Below are 22,127 nucleotides of genomic sequence, written 5' to 3'. Positions count from 1 at the left end.
TTTTTCTATAAGGTGAAGATTGAAGATGTTTTAATGATGAAGTGATGGGCTTCAGCTCGTGGCTCATGCTCCCATTTTAGGTGCAAAATTTTGCGGGGCTGAAGGTGTATCCCTAATTGATTGCAATGTTTGAACTTCATCTCATTTTAATTTTGTCTGAGGTCAAAATTTATTAAGGTTGTGCAATTGAGTTCTAAGTTGATTAAAATTTAAATTTTTATTTGATTATGTTGGCAGCTCATCAATTTATTTTATTGACTATATTCTAGATTTGTAAGAGTTAGTTTAGGGATATTATTTCCTCTCTCTATTTTCCTCCTTTTGTTGGATTATTTCTTTGACTTCTTGTTCCCTAATTTCTAGTAATTTACCAAATTCCAAGATCTAATTTAGATAAGTTTTCTTGTATATAATTAACACCTAGTAATTCCAATAGAGACATTAGAGAATTTTGTTTCATTCTCGATTTTCATGGTATCAGAGCTTCGGCTCTTTTGACCATTATTATTAGCCAAAGCAGCCATGATAGATGCAACTCTAGAAGGTTCCTCAGAAGTGTCATCTGAACTTTCTAGAAATATGCCTTCATCTGTGATTCCTATTGTCGGAGAAATCCATTCTTTCCAAATAACCCAACACAAACTCAATAAGGCTAATTTCCTTGAATGGTCTCAACTGGTTATGCTAGTAATACAAGGCAAAGGAAAACTTGGCTACTTAACGGGTACAAAGGCAACACCAAAGGAAAGAGCAGCAGGTCATTCGGCTTAGGAGTTAGAGAATTCCATGGTTAATTAATTTCATGGAACTTAAGATTGGTTAGACTTATTTATTCTACAAGACAACAAAAGAGATATGAGATACGGTGCATGAAATGAACTCAGATTTGAAAAATTCAGCACCATGTTTTGAGGTTAGATTTGTCCTAAGATACACAAAACAAGTTAATCTTTTGATGATGGAGTATTTCAATACTTTGACTAAGTTATGGCAGGAGATGGATATGTTTTATGGAATAAATTGGTATTGTCTTGAGGACAGCTTAAAGTATAAGAAAATGCTTGAAAAAGAAAGGTTATTTGATTTTCTTCATGGTCTAAGTATAAGGTCGACTTTTAGGGACAAAACCTTTTTCAAACATTAGAGAGGTTTTTGGAGAGATTAGAAGGAAAAAAAAACAGAAAATATGTTATGTAAGGAGTGACCATATAGGTCATTTTAGATAACTTATCCCTTCTGTTCTTATTTCAAAAAAACATGAACTTGCAAATACTCGTGATTAGCGTGGGAATTGGCAAAATGATAAAGCCTGGTGTGATCATTGCTAATGTCCATATCATACTAAAAAAAACATGTTGGACGATACATTGAAAACCAGCAAATTAGAAGGCACATAAAGAAGGTGAGCAAAGCAGAGGTTTTCAAGCTGTTGTAAAGGAAAATAAGGTTGGAGGATCAGTTTTTAGAGGAACAACTTGAAGAACAACACGTCTTTCCTGCCTGACATCAAACTGGTGCACACGTTCTGGCTTCAAATTGTTTTATAGCCCAAAAAGGTAATTAAACTTTTGAATCTAATGGCCCTTGATTATGGATTCGGGGGCTCTGGATCATATGATTGGATGCCATAAGTCTTTCTCTACCTATGCCCCCTGCTTGGGAAATTTCAAAATTAGTGTTGCTGATGGTGCTGTATCATTTGTTGCTGGAAAAAGATCTGTAAATTTGGCTAATATGACATTAAAATTTGAACTACATGTCCCAAATTTAAAATGTAATATAGTGTCTATTAGCAAATTAACAAATGATTTGAATTGTGTGGTTAAGTTTTATTCATCATTTGGTGAGTTTTAAGATTTACTATCGGGGAAGACGATTGGCAATGCTAAGATGCGTGACAGGTTGCACTACCTTGAGGATAATGGACAAGTGAAAAAACAAGCTTTAGCTCTAAGTGGTGAATTGACTCTTGTTTACAATAAGATTATGTTATGGCAAAAGAGGTTAAGTCATCTTAGTTTTCCATATTTGAAAAGCTTGTTTCCTTCTCTATTTAAGAGTAAAGGCACCAATTCTTTTCATTGTGAACCAAATCGTTCATAACCTTTATTAATGACCATTTTAGAGCATGTTGGGTTTATCTTCTCAAAGAAAAATCAGATGCAGCCACCATTTTCCAACAATTCCATAAAATGATCCAAAACCAATTTGATATATCAATTCAAATTCTTCGAACAGATAATGGTCGGGAATATTTCAATTCAGTTCTTGGCAATTATTTTAAAAATAATGGAATTTTTCACCAAAGTTCTTGTATCAAAACCCCATAACAAAATGGTATTGCTGAATGTAAAAATTGCCATCTGTTGGAGACTACATGTGCACTTATGTTCATAACTCATGTTCTTAAACAGTTTTGGCGTGAGGTAGTCTTAATGGTATCATACTTGATAAACAGACTTCCATCTCGAGTCCTCCAATTTAAAACTCCTTTGAGTATTTTACTAGAAACCTACCCTCAAACTCAATTGTTCACCTCTTTGTCCCCAAAAGTTTTTGGCTGCATTTCCTTTGTACATAATACCAAGCCTATCCGTGAAAAATTAAATCCTAAAGCTACGACGTGTATCTTTGTTGGATATTCTCCTAGTTAAAAAGGGTACAAATGCTACTGTCCAACAACAAAAAAAAAGGTTTATTTCCTTAGATGTCTCTTTTCTTGAAAATCAACCTTTCTACCTAAATCTTATTTTTTAAAGGGAGATACTAGGAGAAGATAAAATTTAGGATTGTTTTATTCCTCTTCTTATAGTTGTTGACATACTTGAAACACCACTAGGAAATAAAAATCTTCTAATTATGGCATCAACAGGTTTTAGCTTGGAAATAGGGGAAGATCCAAATGGGCTTAATTAACAACAATCAAAGCTTTGTGTTTATTCATGAAGAAACAGTAAGCCTCAAGGAGTGTAAGGTTGCACTCATCAATCGTGTTGCCAAGAGTCCAATCCACAGGTAAATGCTGAAACTGAAACTGAACTTATTGGTGCTAGTGATACTTCTAATTTGCCTTAGGTGGAGACTCAACTTAATGAGTTGGACATTCTAATAGCTTTCAGGACAGGAGTTAGATCATGCACCCAACATCTTATTTCTAATCACGTATCTTACAACTAATTGTCACAAGAATTTCGAGCTTTGACAAAAAAGGTTGAAAGGGATGAGATTCAAAAAAATATTTAAGAAGCTTTTGAAAAACTAGAATGGAGGGTTACTGTACTTGAAGAAATGAAAGCCCTAAAAATGAATGAAACTTGGGATGAAATGGAGTTACCTGAAGGTAAGAGTTCTGTAGGGTGTAAATGGGTGTTTACCTTGAAGAAATGAGAGCCCTAAAAATGAATGAAACTTGGGATGTAATGGAGTTACCTGAAGGTAAGAGTTCTATAGGGTGTAAATGGGTGTTTACCATTAAGTATAAGTTAGATGGTGAAATAAAGAGACACAAGGCTCGTCTAGTTGCCAAAGGATTTACTCAAGTTTTTAGGATGGATTACACAAAAACGTTTGCTCCAGTTGCAAAGTTAAACACTATAAGGGTACTATTATCAGTCATAGATAATCTTGACTGGGCATTACATCAAATGGATATAAAAAATGCCTTTCTCAATGGAGAGCTTGATGAGGAGGTTTACATGGATTGGCTTCTAGGTTTTGAAGGGGCAATTGGTAACAAAAAAGTATGTAGATAGAAAAAGTCACTATATGGATTAAAACAATTGTCAAGAGCTTGGTTTGACCATTTTGCAAAAACTATAAAGAGGTATGGTTACCAACAGGGACAAACTGATCATACTCTTTTTTTCTAGCATTCACAAGATGGAAAGAAAAATATCTTGATTGTGTATGTGGATGATACTATTTTAATCGAAGATGATATAGAAGAAATGGAGAGGCTTAAGAAAACTTTTAGGAGTGAATTTAAAATCAAAAACCTTGGGCAACTAAGATATTTCTTAAGGATGGAAGTGGCAAGAAGCAAGAAAGATATTATTTTCTCTTAAAGAAAAGATACATTAGATCTTTTGAAAGAGACAGGGATGCTTGGTTGTAAGCCAGCTGAAACACCTATGGTTATAAACATGAAGCTCGGAAAAAAAAGGAGTGGAATTCCATTAGATAAAGGGGGATATCAGCGTCTAGTAGGACGATTGACTTATTTATCTCACATAAGACTAGATATTGCATTTGCTGCAAGTGTAATGAGCCAGTATATGCATTCTCTGAGTGAAGAACATCTTGAAGCAGTCAATCGAATGTTGCAGTATCTAAAATCTACACCCGATAAAAGTTTGTCCTTCAAGAAAAATGAGTTGAGAAGTGTGGAGGCATTTACTGATGAAGATTTGGCAGGTTTAGTTGAGGATAGGAGGTCTACATCTGGTTATTATACAAAGGTTTAGGGGAACCTAGTTATTTGGAGAAGTAAGAAGCAACCAATTGTAGCTCGCAGCAGTGCAGGAGTAGAATTTTTAGCCCTTACACAAGGAACTTGTGAGCTGATTTGGTTAAAGAGGCTATTGGAAGAATTGAAAGTGCATAGTATGGGATCTATGAATCTATATTGTGACAGTAAAGTTGCAATAACTATTGCACATAATCCAGTTCATCATGACAGAACAAAGCATGTAGAGATAGATCGACATTTTATTAAAGAAAAAAATAGAAGATGGGATAATTTGCATGACCTATGTGCCTACTAAACAACAAATAGCTAATGTTTTAATAAAAAGGGCTGCCTAGATCGAGTTTTGAAATGCTATTAGACAAGCTAGGAATGACCAACATCTATTCACTTACTTGAGGGGGAGTGTTGACAACTCATCAATTTATTTTATTAACTATATTCCAGATTGCAGGAGTTAGTATAGGGATATTATTTTCTTTCTCTATTTTCCTCCTTTTACTAGATTATTTCTTGGTTTCTTGTTCCCTAATTTTTGGTAATTTATCAAATTTCAAGACCTAATTTAAATAGGTTTTCTTGTATATAATTAGCACCTAGTAATTCCAATAGAGACATCAGAGAATTTTGTTTCACTTTCATATTAGAATTTTTTTTTGTATATGACATTGAGTAATTGTATAGTTTTAAATTTCTTGTTTCATAGGGTCCTAATTCTATTCAACTTTGAACCTTTATATTGTAAAAATAAAACACTCTGTAACTCTATCTTTTTCTTTAGATGGAGCTATAATAGGTGTGGGTGAGTATTTTTGTGAGGCTATTAGAAGAGGATGTACAAAGAGTCTTTAGGTTAGTTTCAAAAACTATTAAGGTTGATTTTATTATATTTTAAGTTTTCAATAGTAGACAAGCTATTTCATTTTCGTAAACATAGGAAAGAGGTCAAACCATGTAACTTTTTATATTTTTTTATTTACTTGATTTCTCTAAATACGGATGTTACAAGTTATTAGTTCTATGAATTTCTTAATTGAGAAGTTTGATGTGAAGATTAGTTTCAAGTAGTGCTAGAGAAAGAAGAATGATCTTGTTGCAGTAAGGTTTAATGCGTCTTTCATTAAGGAAGGAGAAATGGCAACCAAATAACATGAAGAATGTTGAATCAATAGAGTTGGAGAAAAGGTGTGTTAACACTATTTCACTTTGTATTAGGATAACATGCCACTAGCAAAATTTACAAATTACATGGAAGATGGGTTATAATTCTATGTGAATGAGTACTGAAGTAAGATTTCATTTATTGAAGAGGTGATGAAAGTTTCCCATGGTGGTGAAATAAAGAAAAATTTTGCTAGTGTTGGTCAATTGTAGGGATTGTTGAGGGTCCTAGAAAAGTAAATTAAGTGCCATGGACTTTAAGGTTACACCTGTGCATTGGTCTTCTTGTGAAATTGAGTGTTGGATCATGCTTGATTCGTTATGTGTAGTCGAGGTAATTTTGAAGGCTAGTGGCTTGTAAAGTCTTTTGCTTGGAGGGTTGTTCAAGGTGTTAAAGTAAGTAGAGTTGGAGAGTTGCAATTGTGTGCAATTGGTGGAAGAAGTTTAAAAAGTTTGAATTCAAGTCAAAAGTAGAGATTTGTTGAGTTTTAAGTTAATTACAATTCAAAATATCAAAGTACATAGGAAACCCTTGTACTATAACATTTTGTTCAATTTAGTCCTATTAAAAATTTTGTTAATTTAGTCTCTTACTTTGGACATTAGGTGTATTTAGATCTTAATACCAAGGTATATATATTCTAATACCAAGGTAGCGCATCTATCATGTGTCATGCATTACATGCATTTTAATTACACCCACTCATAGTGACAGTCGAAGACACTTTCCAGCATCAAGCTCCAATTCTAGCCTCCAACTGTCCTTCAGCTCACCAATGAGTTAGTCAACTCTGATTTCCCCTTAAACATATCAACACACCAAAATATTATTTATTTCTTAGCTTTAAAAAATGTCTGACTTTTCAAAAATAACTAAATTCTTAGCAATCCAATATACAAGCTTAAATCCTTCAACAATGAACTAAACCCATACCTTCAAAGTTGGATTGTACAAATCTAAGCTCCAATTTTAGCAAAATCGAGGGGGATTCACCAAAGTTAGAAAAATTGGATTTTTAGGTTATTAACTGAATTAAATTGAAAAGTAATCGGTAAAAAGGTGTAATATTACCTTTAGAAGCATTCGCAAGCTCCAATTCACCTTAAGTAAGCTCAAAAATCCATATGGGGATTAAGGTTTTTAATGGGTTAGAAAGAGAGTTTAGATTTTATTTTAAAATGGGCAGATAACCTGAGACCTTTTTTATTTTTGCTTTTCCTCAGTGATGTATCAATACATTTAAGAATGTATGATACATTTTCATGGGTCTCAACCAAATTTATTGATACATTGGGCCAATGTATCAATAGATTTCAAATAGAATGTTCACTGCCCAAAAATTTATCAATACGTGGGGGGAATGTATCAATACTTTTTTCCATGAGTGCTCTTTGCTTCAAATCTGTTGATATATTTTGACAATATATTGATAGATGTTCATCCTACCATGATTATATCAATACATTGGGAAATGAATCGATGCATTTTTCTTTATAAGTCATATGTAGTTCATCTTGCCAAAAATGTATTGATATATTTGGGAATGTATCGATATATTTTCCCTTGTAGGCAATTTTTAGCTTTCTACACTTCCAAAAATCCAAACTTAACACTCCAAAATCATTCCCTATTGATATCACACTTTTCATAACCATTTAAACTCATATTTATTGCACATATATCCTTAGGTATAACATTAAATTCAAATCAAAATCTCAAGCTATAACATTATCACATATTTTCATAAATTTTTTCCTAAATGTCAATATGCCTATTATCATACACTTGGCATACTTAGCATATCATTAAAGTTCTCAAAGCACAATATGTTTCATAACTCATCCTTAGTTAACTTAGTTTACACTGAAAATTGGGTGTTACACATTGTGTCAATCATATCACAATCACTAATAATTTATTTTCTCATAAAATTATTTTCATTCTTGAAACTCAAATCCTTTGATAAACCATTTTAGAGATATCATTTCAACATACATAAATAATCCTTTTCATAGAAATCATGCTAGCGTTACATATCAAAATAATTTGCAAATGGTGTATCCACTCATCTAGTTGGAGATTTGATTCTTAGCTCCGATCACAACTCCATTTCGATGAAACCTATAGAGTTTTCAAGCGTTCTTGTCACATAATATTCATTACAATTAACTCCTAAAATAAAATTCTTGAAATAATCATATTAGGCACTTTTGAATTTACTCACTTATGACTAAGTCTAGTTTTTAGTTAAAACCCATGGTAGAAACCCACAAATCCTTTATCCATACATTAGGTGACCTTAGATGCTTGCAAAACCCCAACACCCTTAAGCTTTACTCATAAACAAAAAAATTTGGGCCATAAAAATATATTTTCAAAAGTTGAAAAATCAACAATTAAAGTTTCCAAAGCATAAAAATTTCATTTTTATTGTTTAACTTAAAACCAAGCTTTCTAATGATTAAAGATGAAGATTTGCATCAAAAATAGGTTGAGAGAGCTTAAATTGAGAGAAATACCTTAGAAGAATAGTTGAGGGTTGAAAACCCATGAAAATGTGAGGTGTTTATAGTTTTGACTGTGAAAATATAATTTTCCCCTTCTATTTTTCTAAAAATGCAAAATATATCAATACATTTGAGCCATTCAATGCATTAGTCTTTGAAAAAATTGTATCAATGCATTATGAACATGCATCACTATATTTGAAACAAAATGCAATATTTAAAACAGATAACCTATAAAACCTGCTCAGCTTATTTACATTAATTACCATTTAAGTAAACGTCATCATTTTTACTTTTTTCCTTTTTACTTTCCATTCACAAAAGATATTTAACGTAAATAAGATGGGTAGGTTTTATAAGTAATTTGTCTTAGAAGTTGTATTTTATTTCAAATGTATCGATACAATTTTTTCATAAACAAATGTATAGATACATGGCCCAAATGTATCGATACATTTTGTCATTTTCATAAAAATAAAAAGGGAAAAACTATGTTTTCACACTGAAAGCTATAAATGCCTTCCATTTTTTGAGGGTTTTCAACCCTCAATTATTTTTTTAAGGTATAAATACCATTTAAGTAAATGTCCTTATTTTTACTTTTTTCCTTTTTACTCTTCATTTACTTAAGATATTTAATGTAAATAAGCAAACAACACCCCTTTCCCCGAATTTGAATTTAATAAAATATAAAAAAAATCAAAATCGAAATTTTGGTTTTAAAAACAAAATAAAAAAAGTTTGACTGAAATTAAATTCAAACCTCCTATTTACTATAGAAAACATACTCCAAAAATTATGAAAAAAATCATTTTTGGGCATGTAAAAATCAAGGGAATCATTATTGCTATTTTTTATTTTCAAAAGATTGTTTTATAAAAATCACAAATTTTGACCCCTTTCAAACTTAAAAAGTTTTTGCTTAAAAAAGGACAAACAACCAAAAGTGTCAATTAATTCTTTTAAAGGTTAAAACTAAGTTTAATATTCAAAATATGTAATCTATATGCTCACCTAAGGATTTCCTAACTTATCCTCTTACTCAAGGTAGGATTTCACAAATAACGTGTAAGTCATAAAGACTTAATGAGTGGATACGGGAAGGGGACAAACCAAGAGATAAGAGTATTTCGTAAACATGCATTTTCATTCTCATGCCATTCTTAAAGCATTTAATTGTAAAGTTCATGAAACATGATATTTAAACACATTTTAAAGAGCATTTGCATGGAAACAAGTTTACATAACCTTTAAAAACCCTTTTACCTTCGATAAACCTTCAAACAAGCTAGTACAAAGAATCTTGTAGCTCATTTATCGATAAATTTGAATCAGCATGCTTCTTGTTATATCCTATTTGCTATCTATCGATAGATGTTCTACAAGTATCAATAGATAGCCTTTAAAACTCTATTTTCTAGGCAAAATCCTACATTTTTGCCATTCTTGAGGTCCCATTACCTCTTGGGACTATCTTTAAAGCTTAATTCATTTCACTAAGCACATTCTCATGCCAACATAGGGTATAAATTATAAGGAATACTCAAATGAACTTAGCATGCAACCTATCATAAATGCATATCAATCGTAATCATTCAATTAACATTAGATTCACACATTGTGATGGTTTGACCCCCATCAACCTTAGGCTAGCAATGTAGAATCCCTATTGCACCTTGGACTAGCAATGTACAATCCCCATTGCACCTTGGCGTTTATGATGCATCATGGGAGTGAAGTTGTCACTTCATCCCTAGAGTGAAATTTATTCCTCATTCAAATCAAGTACTCATTCTCACATCATTTAGTATGTGGAATGTCCATCACCTACATGTTTACTTGTCTCATAGGTTATATGGAATTTACATCTTATACACATTTTATGACATTCTTCATGCCTACTGATAACTTTATTATATAGAGTTATTTTGACTCATTTTGAGAGCTTAAGTAGTTAGATCTTTGAGATTTTAGGTTCGAATTTTAGCATTTTAGTTTTTTTTTTAGTTTAAATTTGATTACTTGTTAAGTGATTAATTTAAGTTATTTTAGTTATTTTAGGTTATTTTATTTTAAATTACTAAGAGTAGTTATTGCTAATTTCTCTTATGGTTTTGTAGGAAATTGATGAAAAGACTCATTTGATGAAATTCAGTGCAAGTATGGTGATAGCTTCATTCGTATATGTTTCAGTATTTTGACCATATCTCTTTCTAAAAAACTCCAATGAGGTGATTCTTAGACCAATCGAATTTATAGAGAGAAGGGATATAATGTTTATGTTCACCAATTTGCCAGTTCTGATTGATCATGGTCAAAATATTTGTCAAAGTCGGACCACTGAGTAGTATGTAAAGACTGAACATGATGCGGTATTTGGAGCAAATCTTTCAATCCAGAAGTCCAATTGATGTGATTCTTAATCCATAGAAAGTTAGAGAGACAGGATAAAACTTTTATGTTTACTACTTTGCCCAGTTACTAACATATCAGGGTGAAACTGACGTTTGAAGTTGATAGACTGCCACAGCGCTGGGAGAACAAGGCTGCAGCGTTGATGAAAAGAAGCACACATACAAAATTCAGAGAGCTCAGCGCTGCAGCGCTGGAGAAGTAGCGCCGCAGCGCTGCGCGCTGAGACGCGCAGCGCTGCGTGACTTTCCTAAAAATAAGGAGAGAACGGAATTTCGAAATTAGGTTATTTGGAGCCTATTTAAGGAGCCTTTTTCAGAGATTTTTGAGGGGAGGCAGCAAGCAACTATTCTGGAGATTTGGAGCCAAGAACAAAGCAAGGAAACAAGAGAATTGGAGAGAGAATCAAGATCACAAATCTCTAATATTAGTTTCTCTCTTAACTTTGTGTTTTCTTATTTTCTTTGACTTGTATCATGGCTAAATTTCTTTGGATATTGTTTTTATTAGATACTATGAACTAAATTATTTTTCTAGGATTGCAATTGAACTCACATGTAATCTATTTTTAATCTCTTTCTTGCTTGTTTTCAATGGGATTTGAATTGTTTATTCCAATTTGTTCTTAATGCTTTTAATTGCTTGGCCACCAATTAAATTGATCTAGAAACTAAATAAACTTGGGAAAAGGAGTTTAGTGAGACTAAAATTGGGATAGCATATGATCATACTAATTGATTTGCGTATAGGATAAGGAATACCTATAGGCCATATATAGCCAGATTAGAACCTGAATGAATGAGTCTATTTAATTTCAATTCACATAGGGATATAGTGTTTTAGTTAAAATAGATATTTTTATAAGATGAGTCGGGAGACCTTATAAATAATTTAAGACTTAGGTTAGCAATTCACCCATTGAAATAAGTTAAGAAAGAGAGGTAAGATTTAGATGAAGTGTGAGGGATATTGTAATCCTAGGCTTGTTTGATTTGCTGTTTGCCCAATTATCTTATTGTTTAATTGTAATCAAATTAGTTTTAGTTGCGTAATTTTTAGTTCAATTGAATTAGATTTTAATTGTTTGAATAAAACTAAATTGTTTTAATTTAGTACTTAGTAAAATTTTAGATCAATTCCCTGTGGGATCGATACTCTGCTTGCTAATATACTATCTATTTGATATGTATACTTGCGTAGTAGAATTTTAACTGACAAGTTTTTGGCGCCGTTGCCAGGGACTTGTTTCTAGAATTTATACTAATACTAATACCAAACAATTTAGTCTTACTTCAAATTTTATTTTTCTTGTTTTAATATTAGATTTTGTTTGTTCGCAGATCTCTTTGGTCATTGCATGCAAAGAAGAAACAACTTGAATTTGTTCCTTTTGATCCTGACATAGAAAGAACTTTTAGAAGACGTCGAAGGGAGAATTTACAAGTTGCAACTTTAAATCAGACAATGGCAGAGGATAACAATAATAATGGCAATAATGCCATTAATTTGGTTCCCGAAGCAAATAGAGCACTACGGGATTATGCTGTTCCTCTTATGCAAGGTTTGCACCAAAGCCTTAGGAGACCTTCCATCAATGGAATAATTTCGAAATTAAGCCAGCTTACATTCAGATGATTCAGTTTTCAGTCTAGTTTAGTGGATTACCTAGTAATGATCCTAATTCTCATTTGGTAAATTTGCTAGAGATTTGTGACACTTTCAAGTACAATGGAGTAACTAATGATGCTATTAGATTGAGACTGTTTCCTTTTCTATGAGAGATAAAGCAAAAAGTTAGCTTAATTCATTGCCTAATGGGTCTATCACTACATGGGAGGACTTAGCACAAAAGTTTCTAGCAAAAGTTTTTCCACCTGCCAAGATTGCAAAGATGAGGAACGATATCGCCTCATTCATACAATTTGATGGTGAGTCCTTGTATGAAGCCTGGGAGAGGTTTAAAGAACTACTGAGAAATGTCCACATCATGGGATTCCTGATTGGTGCAAGTTCAGACATTTTACAATGGGTTGGTTGGGTCCAAAAACCATAATTGATGCTACTGCTGTGGGGCATTAATGAGTAAGAATGCTGTAGATGCCTACAATTTGTTGGAAGAGATGGCCTCAATAATTCAATGGCCTTCAAAAGGTGGGTTCGAGAAAGCTGTTGGAGCTATAAATTGATGCACTTGGCACCTTAACTACTCAAGTAGCTGCGTTGTCCAAAAAGCTTGATACACTGGGAGTTCATGCAGTTCAAAATTCATTAGTAGTTTGTGAGATGTGTGGAGATAGTCATTCATATGATCAATGTCCATACAATTCCGAATCAGTCCAGTTCGTGGGGAATTTCAACAGGCAGCAAAATAACCCATACTCTAATACTTATAATCCTGGTTGGAGAAACCACCCCAACTTTTCATGGAGTAACAATGCAGGGCCTTCCAATCCAAAACCCATCATGCCTCCTGGTTTTCAACAACAAGCTAGACCACAAATTCCAGAAAAGAAGTCCCAATTGGAAGAACTCCTCTTGCAATATATATCCAAGACTGATGCCATAATTCAAAGTCAAGGAGCCTCCTTGAGAAATCTTGAGACCCAAGTGGGACAGCTCGCCAATTCCATCAACAATAGACCTCAAGGTTCCTTACCCAGTGACACACAAATCAATCCTAAAGGTAAGGAACAATGCCAAGCAATCACTTTAAGGAGTGGAAAAGAGATTGAAGGGGTGAATCAAAAAGCAGTTGAATCTGAGATTGAACATGTTGATAAGGAGGAATGTGTGAGAAGAAGAATTGAATCAACAAAAGATGTGACAAGGCTGAAAATCAAGGAACCTCTCAATCTCCATCCTCCACCACCTTTCCCCAAAAGCTTCAAAAGCAAGAACTTGAAAGCAATTTCAGAAGTTCCTCAATGTCTTCAAGAAATTACACATAAATATTCCTTTTGCTGAAGCTTTGGAACAAATGCCCAGTTATGTCAAGTTCTTGAAGGACATCCTCTCCAAAAAGAGAAAGCTAGGTGAGTTTGAAACTGTCTTCCTTACAGAAGAGTGTAGTGCAATTCTCCAAAATAAACTGCCACCCAAACTCAAAGATCCAGGTAGTTTCACAATCCCTTGCACAATTGGTAATTTATTTTTTACAAAAGCTTTGAGTGATTTAGGTGCAAGTATCAATTTAATGCCTTGGTCAATTTTTGAGAAACTTGGTTTGGGGAATGCAAACCACTTCTGTTACTTTGCAATTGGCTGATCGTTCTTATGTGTACCCGAGGGAATTATGGAAGATGTTCTTGTCAAGGTAGATAATTTATTTTTCTAGCTGATTTTTTAATTCTTGTCATGGAAGAAGATAGGCAAATTCCAATCATCCTTGGGAGGCCATTCTTAGCAACTGCTAGAGCATTGATTGATGTTGAAAAAGGTGAGCTCACTTTGAGAGTTCAAGACCAACAGGTAACATTTAATATTTTCAAAGCTTTAAAATTACCTGCGACATCTGAAGACTGCTTTTCTGTGAGCATGGTAAATAACTGTACACAAGAGGTTTTCTTAGAAGAAAATCCCAATGATCCTCTTGAAGCATCTTTAGTTGCTAATCCTGACAAGGATGATGATGAATTTATTGAATATTCTAATTTGTTAAATGCTCACTCCAGATTAGAAACTAATCATCATTTGAGTCTTTAGATATCACAGCTTCTTTGATGCCAGCTTCAAGCCTTTCATTGAGGAACCCCACTTTGGAACTGAACCTCTGCCTGATCACTTGAGGTATGCTTTTCTTGGAAAATCTTCTACTCTTCCAGTTATTATTCTGCTGCTCTTACTAACATGCAAGAGGAGAAGTTATTGAGGACACTTAGAGAATTCAAAAAAGCAATAGGATGGACCATAGCTGATATTAAGGGAATTAGCCCTTCTGTTTGCATGCATAAAATCCTCCTTGAGGAAAATCACAAAGCCACAATTGAACAACAAAGAAGATTGAATCCCATCATGAAAGAAGTAGTCATGAAGGAAATCATCAAGTGGTTGGATGCTGGATAATAATCTATCCTATCTCTGATAGCTCATGGGTAAGTCCAATTCAATGTGTTCCTAAGAAGAGGAAATGACTGTGGTTGCCAATGACAATAATGAGCTCATCCCAACAAGAACTGTGACTGGATGGAGAGTGTGCATGGATTATCGCAAGCTTAACAAAGCTACTAGGAAAGATCACTTTCCTCTTCCATTCATTGATCAAATGTTGGATCGTTTGGCTGGTAAGGAATATTATTGCTTCCTAGATGGTTATTCTGGTTATAACCAAATTGTTATTACTCCTGAAGATCAAGAAAAGACTACATTTACATGTCCTTATGGCACCTTTGCTTTTAGAAGAATGCCATTTGGATTATGTAATGCACCTGCCACCTTTCAAAGATGTATGATGGCCATATTCACAGACATGGTGGAGAAATGTTTGGAGGTATTTATGGATGATTTTTCCGTCTTTGGAAATAATTTTGATGATTGTCTCTTAAATCTGGCTAAGGTACTCAAGAGATGTGAAGATACAAATTTGGTGCTCAATTGGGAGAAATGTCACTTCATGGTGCGAGAAGGTATTGTCCTGGGGCACAAGATCTCTAGTAGAGGCATTGAGGTAGATAAAGCAAAAATTGAAGCAATTGAGAAATTACCACCTCCAATAAATGTCAAAGGTATTAGAAGTTTTCTTGGTCATGCTGGTTTTTATAGAAGATTTATTAAAGACTTTTCAAAAATTCTTAAACCACTTTGCAATTTATTGGAAAAAGATGTGTCATTTAAGTTTGATAATGAATGTCTTGTTGCTTTTGATGAATTGAAGAAAAGATTAATATCTGCACCTATCATAATTAGTCCCGATTGGACTCTCCATTTTGAACTAATGTGTGATGCGAGTGATTATGCGGTGGGTTGTTTGGGACAAGAAAGGATAAAATCTTTCATTCCATCTATTATGCTAGCAAGACTTTGAATGAGGCCCAGAAAAATTATACCACAACAGAAAAGGAGCTCTTGGCTGTAGTGTTTGCTTTTGACAAATTTCGCTCCTATCTCGTGGGGACAAAGGTGATAGTGTACACTGACCATTCAGCTATCAAATATTTGATTGCCAAGAAGGATGCTAAACCAAGATTGATAAGGTGGATTCTCTTGCTACAAGAGTTTGATCTCGAGATTCGTGATAGAAAAAGAACAGAAAATCAAGTGGCAGACCATCTCTCAAGATTGGAGATTGAAGCTCAAGGTATGAATTCAACCTTAATCAAGGAAACTTTTCCTGATGAGCAAATCCTTCAAGTTGGTAAGAAATCACCTCCTTGGTATGTTGATTTCGTGAATTACCTGGAAAGCAATATCATTCCCCTTGATTTAATTTTCATCAAAAAAAAAGAAATTTTTGCATGATGTGAAATTTATTTTGGGATGAGCCTTACTTGCTTAAGCAATGTAAAGACCAAATCTTCAGAAAATGTGTTCCGGAGAAAGAGATGCAAAGTGTGCTTCACCATTGTCTTCTTCAGATTATGGAAGACACTTTGAGGAATAAGGACTGCTGCTAAAGTCCTCCAATCAGTTTGTATTGCCTACATTATAAAGATGCTCATAATTTGTTTTGCATTGTGACAGGTGTCAAAGAATGGAATATCTCAAGCGACATGAGATGCCTCCAGCAACATCCTGGAGATAGAAATTTTGATATATGGGTATTGACTTCATGGTCATCATATCTTCATACAACAATAAATACATTTTGCTTGCTGTTGATTATGTCTCCAAGTGGTGTGAAGCGGCGGCCTTTCTCATAATGATTCAAAGGTGGTGATGAATTTCATCAAGAAGAATATTTTCACTCGATTTGCACTCCAAGGCAATTATTAGTGATGAGGGAGTTACTTTGTAACAAGTTTTTTGATGCACTTTAAGGTTTAGATGGAGTTAACACAAAGGTTGCAACTGCGTACCATCCTCAAACTAGTGGCCAAGCGAAAGTATCAAATAGAGAAATCAAGAGGATTTTGGAGAAAACAGTGTGTCCCACAAGAAAAGATTGGGCAAGAAGATTGGATGATGCACTGTGGGCATATAGGACTGCTTACAAGACCCCTATTGGTATGTCTCCATATAAGTTGGTCTTTGGAAAAGCTTGTCACTTACCTGTGGAACTTGAACACAATACTTATTGGGCTGTGAAGAAGTTAAATTTTGATTTACAAGCAGCAGGTGAGCAAAGGTTGTTGCAATTAAATGAACTTGATGAATTTCGCCTTCAAGCTTATGAGAATGCCAAACTCTATAAAGAGAAAACAAAGCAATGGCATGACAAGAAGATAATGGAAAGAAGCTTTGAGCCGGGACAATCAGTGTTGCTCTATAATTCTCGTTTGAAATTATTTTCGAGAAAGCTCAAATCAAGGTGGTCTGGTCCTTTCATTGTCAACGAGGTACTTCACATGGAGCAATCGAAGTTACAAGAACAGATGATCGAAAATTTAAAGTCAATGACAAAGATTGAAGCATTATTGGGAGGTAAAATTAATCATCAAACATACTCAATACACTTGCTTGACATGGCCTAGAGTCCGAGTCAGTCTACCGAAGACTATAAATGAAGCACTTCTTGGGAGGCAACCCAAGATATTTTTTTTTTCTAAATTTAGTTGTTTTAAGTTAGTTCTTGTTTTCTGTTTAAATAAGTAGTTCTAATCTCTCCCTAGCTTGTTTTGCTGTGTATGTAGATTGGAAAGCATGAAGATGAGGAGAAAGAAGATTAGAGCTTTCAAGGCACTACTGTCAGTTAAAATTCTACATACAGGTCGTATCAGTATCGAATAGATAGTAATTAGCAAGCAGAGTATCGATCCACAGGGAATTGATCTAAAATTTTATTAAGTACAAAAATAAAATAATTTAGCTTGTTCAAACAATTAAAATCTTAATTCTAATTGAACTAAAAATTACGCAATAAAACTAATTTGATTACAATAAAGCAAAAAGATAATGGGCAAACAGCAAATCAAACAAGCCTAGGTACAATATCCCTCGACTTCATCAAAACTACCTCTCTTTCTTAACTTATTTCAATGGTTAAATTGCTAACCTAGAGTCTAAATTATTTATAAGGGTCTCCCGACTCATCTTATAAAAATATCTATTTAACTAAAACACTATATCCCTATGAATTGAAATTAAAATGGACTCATCAGTCATGGCTCTAATCTGGCTACATATGGCCTATAGGTATATCCCTATCCTATAGGCAAATCAATTAATATGATCATATCCTATCAATTTTAGTCTACAGTAAACTCCCTTTCCCAAGTTTTTTAGGTTTCTAGATCAATTTAATTGGTGGCCAAGCAATAAAGCATTAAGAACAATTGGAATAAAACAATTCAAATTTCATTGAAAAAAGCAAGAAAAGAAAAATTAGATTACATGTGAGTTCAATTGCAATCTAAAAAATATTAGTTCATAGTATCTAATAAAAACAATATCGAAAGAAATTTAGCCATGAATCCAAGTCAAAAAAAAAGAAAAACACAAAGGTAAGAGAGAAACTAATAATTAGAGATTTGTGATCTTGATTCTCTCTCCAATTCTCTTGTTCCTTGCTTTGTTCTTGACTCAAAATCTTCAGAATAGTGCTTGCTGCCTCCCTCAAAAATCTCTGAAAAGGCTCCTTAAATAGGCTCCAAATAACCTAATTTCGAAATCCGTTAACTCCCTTATTTTTAGAAAGTCGCGCAGCGCGCGGCGCTACTACTCCAGCGCTGCAAGCGCTGAGCTCTCTGGAATTTGTGTATGTGCTTCCTTCATCAACGCTGCAGCCTTGTTCTCCCCAGCGCTGTGCAGCTATCAATTCAAACGTCAGTTTTACCCAGATATGTTAGGAACTGGGCAAAGTAGTAAACATAAAAGTTTTATCCTGTCTCTTAACTTTCCAATGGATTAAGAATCACATCAATTGGACTTCTGGATTGAAAGATTTGCTCCAAATACCGCATCATGTTCAGTCTTTACAACTGCTGCAGTGGTCCAACTTTGACAAATATTTTGACCATGATCAATCAGAACTGGGCAAATTGGTGAACATAACATTGTATCCCTCTTTCTTATAATTCGATGGTCTAAGAATCACCTCATTTGGAGTTTTTTAGAAGAGATATGGAAAATACTGAAACATATACGAAAAAGCTATCACCATCACTTGCACTGATTTCATCAATGAGTCTTTTCATCAATCTCCTACAAAGCCATAAGAGAAATTAGCAATAACTCTCTAAAGTAATTTAAAATAAATAACCTAAAATTTAACTAAAAAACTAATTAATCACTTAACAAGTAATCAACTTAATAAAAAAACACCTAAAATGCTAAATTCGAACCTAAATCTCAAAGATCTAGCTACTTAAGCTCCCAAAATGAGTCAAAATAACTCTATATAATAAGTTATCAACTACCACATTGATAGGGAAGTTTCTTTTTTTTATTCTTTTAACTTTTCACATTAAGGACAATTGCAATTTAAGTTTGGGGGAAGGTTTTATTGTTATTAGTTTCTGTGATAGTTTAGGTTAATTTATTTTTGTTATTTTTTCAACTAGATTTACTTGTACCAGTTTTATTTAATTTACCTATCCAATGATGAGAACTCAGTTATATTCCTATCTTGATTCTTCAAAACATGTGAATATTGTTTGAGTGTTATGTAAATTCTCATGCTAAGCTTTGCTATTAGGTTGAAATTTCTACATTTTGAGCACTATGTCTTTTCCTTAGATTTATTGTATATATTAGAAAATGTTTATGTGAATGCAATTTTTGAATTATGTATTAAGTTCTAGAATTTGTTGATTCTCTCTCGAGGCGAAATCCTAGGCTATACTTAGTTAAGGAGATGATTTAGGCCATTTTTGGACCGATTGAGCCTTTTGTAGCCTTCCTTTACCTAAATTATCCTCAGTTTCCCCTTTGAGCCTAATGACATCTTTTCTTTGTTTGAACACTTAATTTTTAGCCTAGACCCTTATAATAATATTTTCAACAATTCTTGCATCCCTCATTCCTAAGTGCATAAGTCAATTTAGAAGGTGTTATGAGCCACATAGTGAAAGAGGTAGTCAAGATGAAAAAAAAATGATGAAAAGTTCAAAAATATGATTGTACTCATCTCATTGACCAATAAAAAAAATAAGTTTGGGGGTGTGAAATTGAGAAAAAGAAAAAGCGAAAGAAAGAATGAAGCGTTGAACAACAGAAAAATTTTGATGGAGAAGGGGTATACTAAGTGAAGGAAAATAAAGCTCTGAATAGCATCCAGATTGACTATGTGCTTAGGGTGATTTGAGCTATACATTATCCCATATCCAACCTTAACCCTAGCTATACATTACAAGTTAATTAAAGTCCTATTGATCTTTAACATAGTGTTAGCCTACATTAGTGGAGAGAGGGATGAAAAACAAACTTATGGAGTTAATTACTAATTTGAATTTTGCATGAATATAAATTTATCCAGATTGTACAATATTCTAAGTGAAGAGATTACACACACACACACGGAATTTAACTTAATGATGAGTTTGCATTTGAATTGAGACATGAACTTGAATAATATCTATGTGTTGCCTAGAGTTATGGATATGGATTAACTATTGAGGATATTAAAGGTAATTAATGAAATGGTGCAATTGAAGTCTAGTTAAATGTTTCATGTTTACGTTATTATGCTTGTGTTTATGTTTTGCTCGAGGACTAGCAAAATCTTAGTTTGGGGTGTTATAACTCTATTATATAGAGTTATTTGACTCATTTTTGGGAGTTTAAGTAGCTAGATCTTTGAGATTTTAGATTTGAATTTTAGCATTTTAGTTTTTTTTTAGTTTAAGTTGATTACTTGTTAAATGATTAATTTAAGTTATTTTAGTTAAATTTTAGGTTATTTTATTTTAAATTACTTTAAGAGTAGTTATTGTTAATTTCTCTTATGGCTTTTGTAAGAAATTGATGAAAAAAACTCATGTGATGAAAATCAGTGCAAGTATGGTGATTTCCTCACTTTGATCGAATACTCAATCACATACCTTTCTTTGGTGATTTCCTCAAAGTTTTCAATCGTTCTTATCACACAATAATCATAGAAATCAATTTTGAAACTAATAACCTCGAAATAATCATTCTAAGAACTTTCCAAAGTTATTCGTTTTTGACTAAGTCTAGTTGTTTATTTTTTACAAAACCATTCTAAAATTAGTAAATCTTCTATTTTTACCTTAGATGAGCTTAGATGACTTGAAAAATCACAAAGCCTTTAACTTTAATCCTCCAATAGAATTTCTAGAGCAAGAAACAAAATTTTCAAAATAAAAAAGACAAGCTTTATGGATTTCAAAGCTTAAAAAAAGTCAATTTTATCATTAAACCTTAAAACCAAGCTTAGAATCATTGAAAGGAATGATTTTTGCTCAAAAATGAGTTGAAAGGGTTTTAGAAGAAGCTTACCTTGTATAATGCGGATGAGGGTTGAAAAACCATAAGAAATGTGGTATATTTATTGGGTTGTGAAAATATGTTTTTACCTTTTTTTTTTAAAATGGCATCATCTATTGTTAGATCAGGAGCATCTATTAATAAGTGAACTCTAGAACCATTTTAAAAAGCTCTCGAGTTTATCTATCGATAAATGCCGTACATGTATTGATAGATAAGCTTGTCTGTTAATAGATGATAAACATTTATCGATAGAAAAACTCAAATAGCTAAAAATCAATACAAAACTTTGTCCAATTGGACTCCATTTCAAACCAAACTTTATATCATCTCAAAATGTTAAAACATGAAATTTTCTAAATATAAAACTAAATTTCAAGCACTCAAAACACAGTTTAATTTGCTTATCTAAGGATTTTTAACTTGGCAATCTTACATTAGGGTGGTATTTCACATTCTCCTTCCCTATGAAAATTCATCCTCGAATTTAACTAACGCACTAACCTTCGTTGAACTTAAACTAAGGTAAGAAAATAAAGTATACTCATCCATGACTTTTGTATTATGTTCTACATTATACAAATAATGATATATATTGATTAGTATAAGAAGTTCCTGATAAGGCTAACAAAACATGAGTATAAGTTTAAATAATATTCTCATTTTGATTTTAATTTAATTAAAAATTAATAAGTCTAATATGAATTAGGCATAATGTTTTGAAAAACTCTTGAATTATTCATGAAAATTCAAATAAGTCTTTATCTTTCTATTGGATTCAATTAAACTCATATATTTTTATTTTGGATCAAATATAACATTTAGTAGTAATGATTGATTAATTACTATTAGTTAAAATATCACTTATCATTTTTTTCTACTCGTGGCGATGACATGAAAAATGAAAATATTAAGTGTTCATGCAATCATGTCACGTCATTACTTGATATGACATATAAATATGTCATGTCAGCATTACGTAATATAAAATGACAAGTTACATTTTGATTAAAAATAGAATGATTTATTTGATTCAAAATAA

General features: G+C 32.9%; 1 non-coding gene and 2 pseudogenes across 1 annotated transcript; 2 read left to right on the top strand and 1 right to left on the bottom strand.

Annotated features, from left to right (window-relative positions):
- The first annotated feature begins 249 nt into the window (after positions 1-249).
- Positions 250-1,479, top strand: LOC149527167 (uncharacterized; annotated as a pseudogene).
- Positions 1,480-12,434: 10,955 nt separating this feature from the next.
- On the bottom strand, positions 12,435-12,540 carry LOC149527166 (small nucleolar RNA R71). Its single transcript, XR_016351274.1, has one exon. It is a non-coding gene; the product is annotated as a small nucleolar RNA R71 (small nucleolar RNA).
- Positions 12,541-12,742: 202 nt separating this feature from the next.
- LOC110416390 (uncharacterized) lies at positions 12,743-17,367 on the top strand (annotated as a pseudogene).
- The last annotated feature ends 4,760 nt before the right edge of the window (positions 17,368-22,127 follow it).

This window comes from Theobroma umbraticum, unplaced genomic scaffold, assembly GCF_002168275.2.
Source record: "Theobroma umbraticum cultivar Fairchild unplaced genomic scaffold, ASM216827v3 scaffold_51.0, whole genome shotgun sequence".
Classification (NCBI taxonomy): Eukaryota; Viridiplantae; Streptophyta; class Magnoliopsida; order Malvales; family Malvaceae; genus Theobroma; species Theobroma umbraticum.
This window is presented reverse-complemented; position numbering and strand designations above follow the sequence as displayed.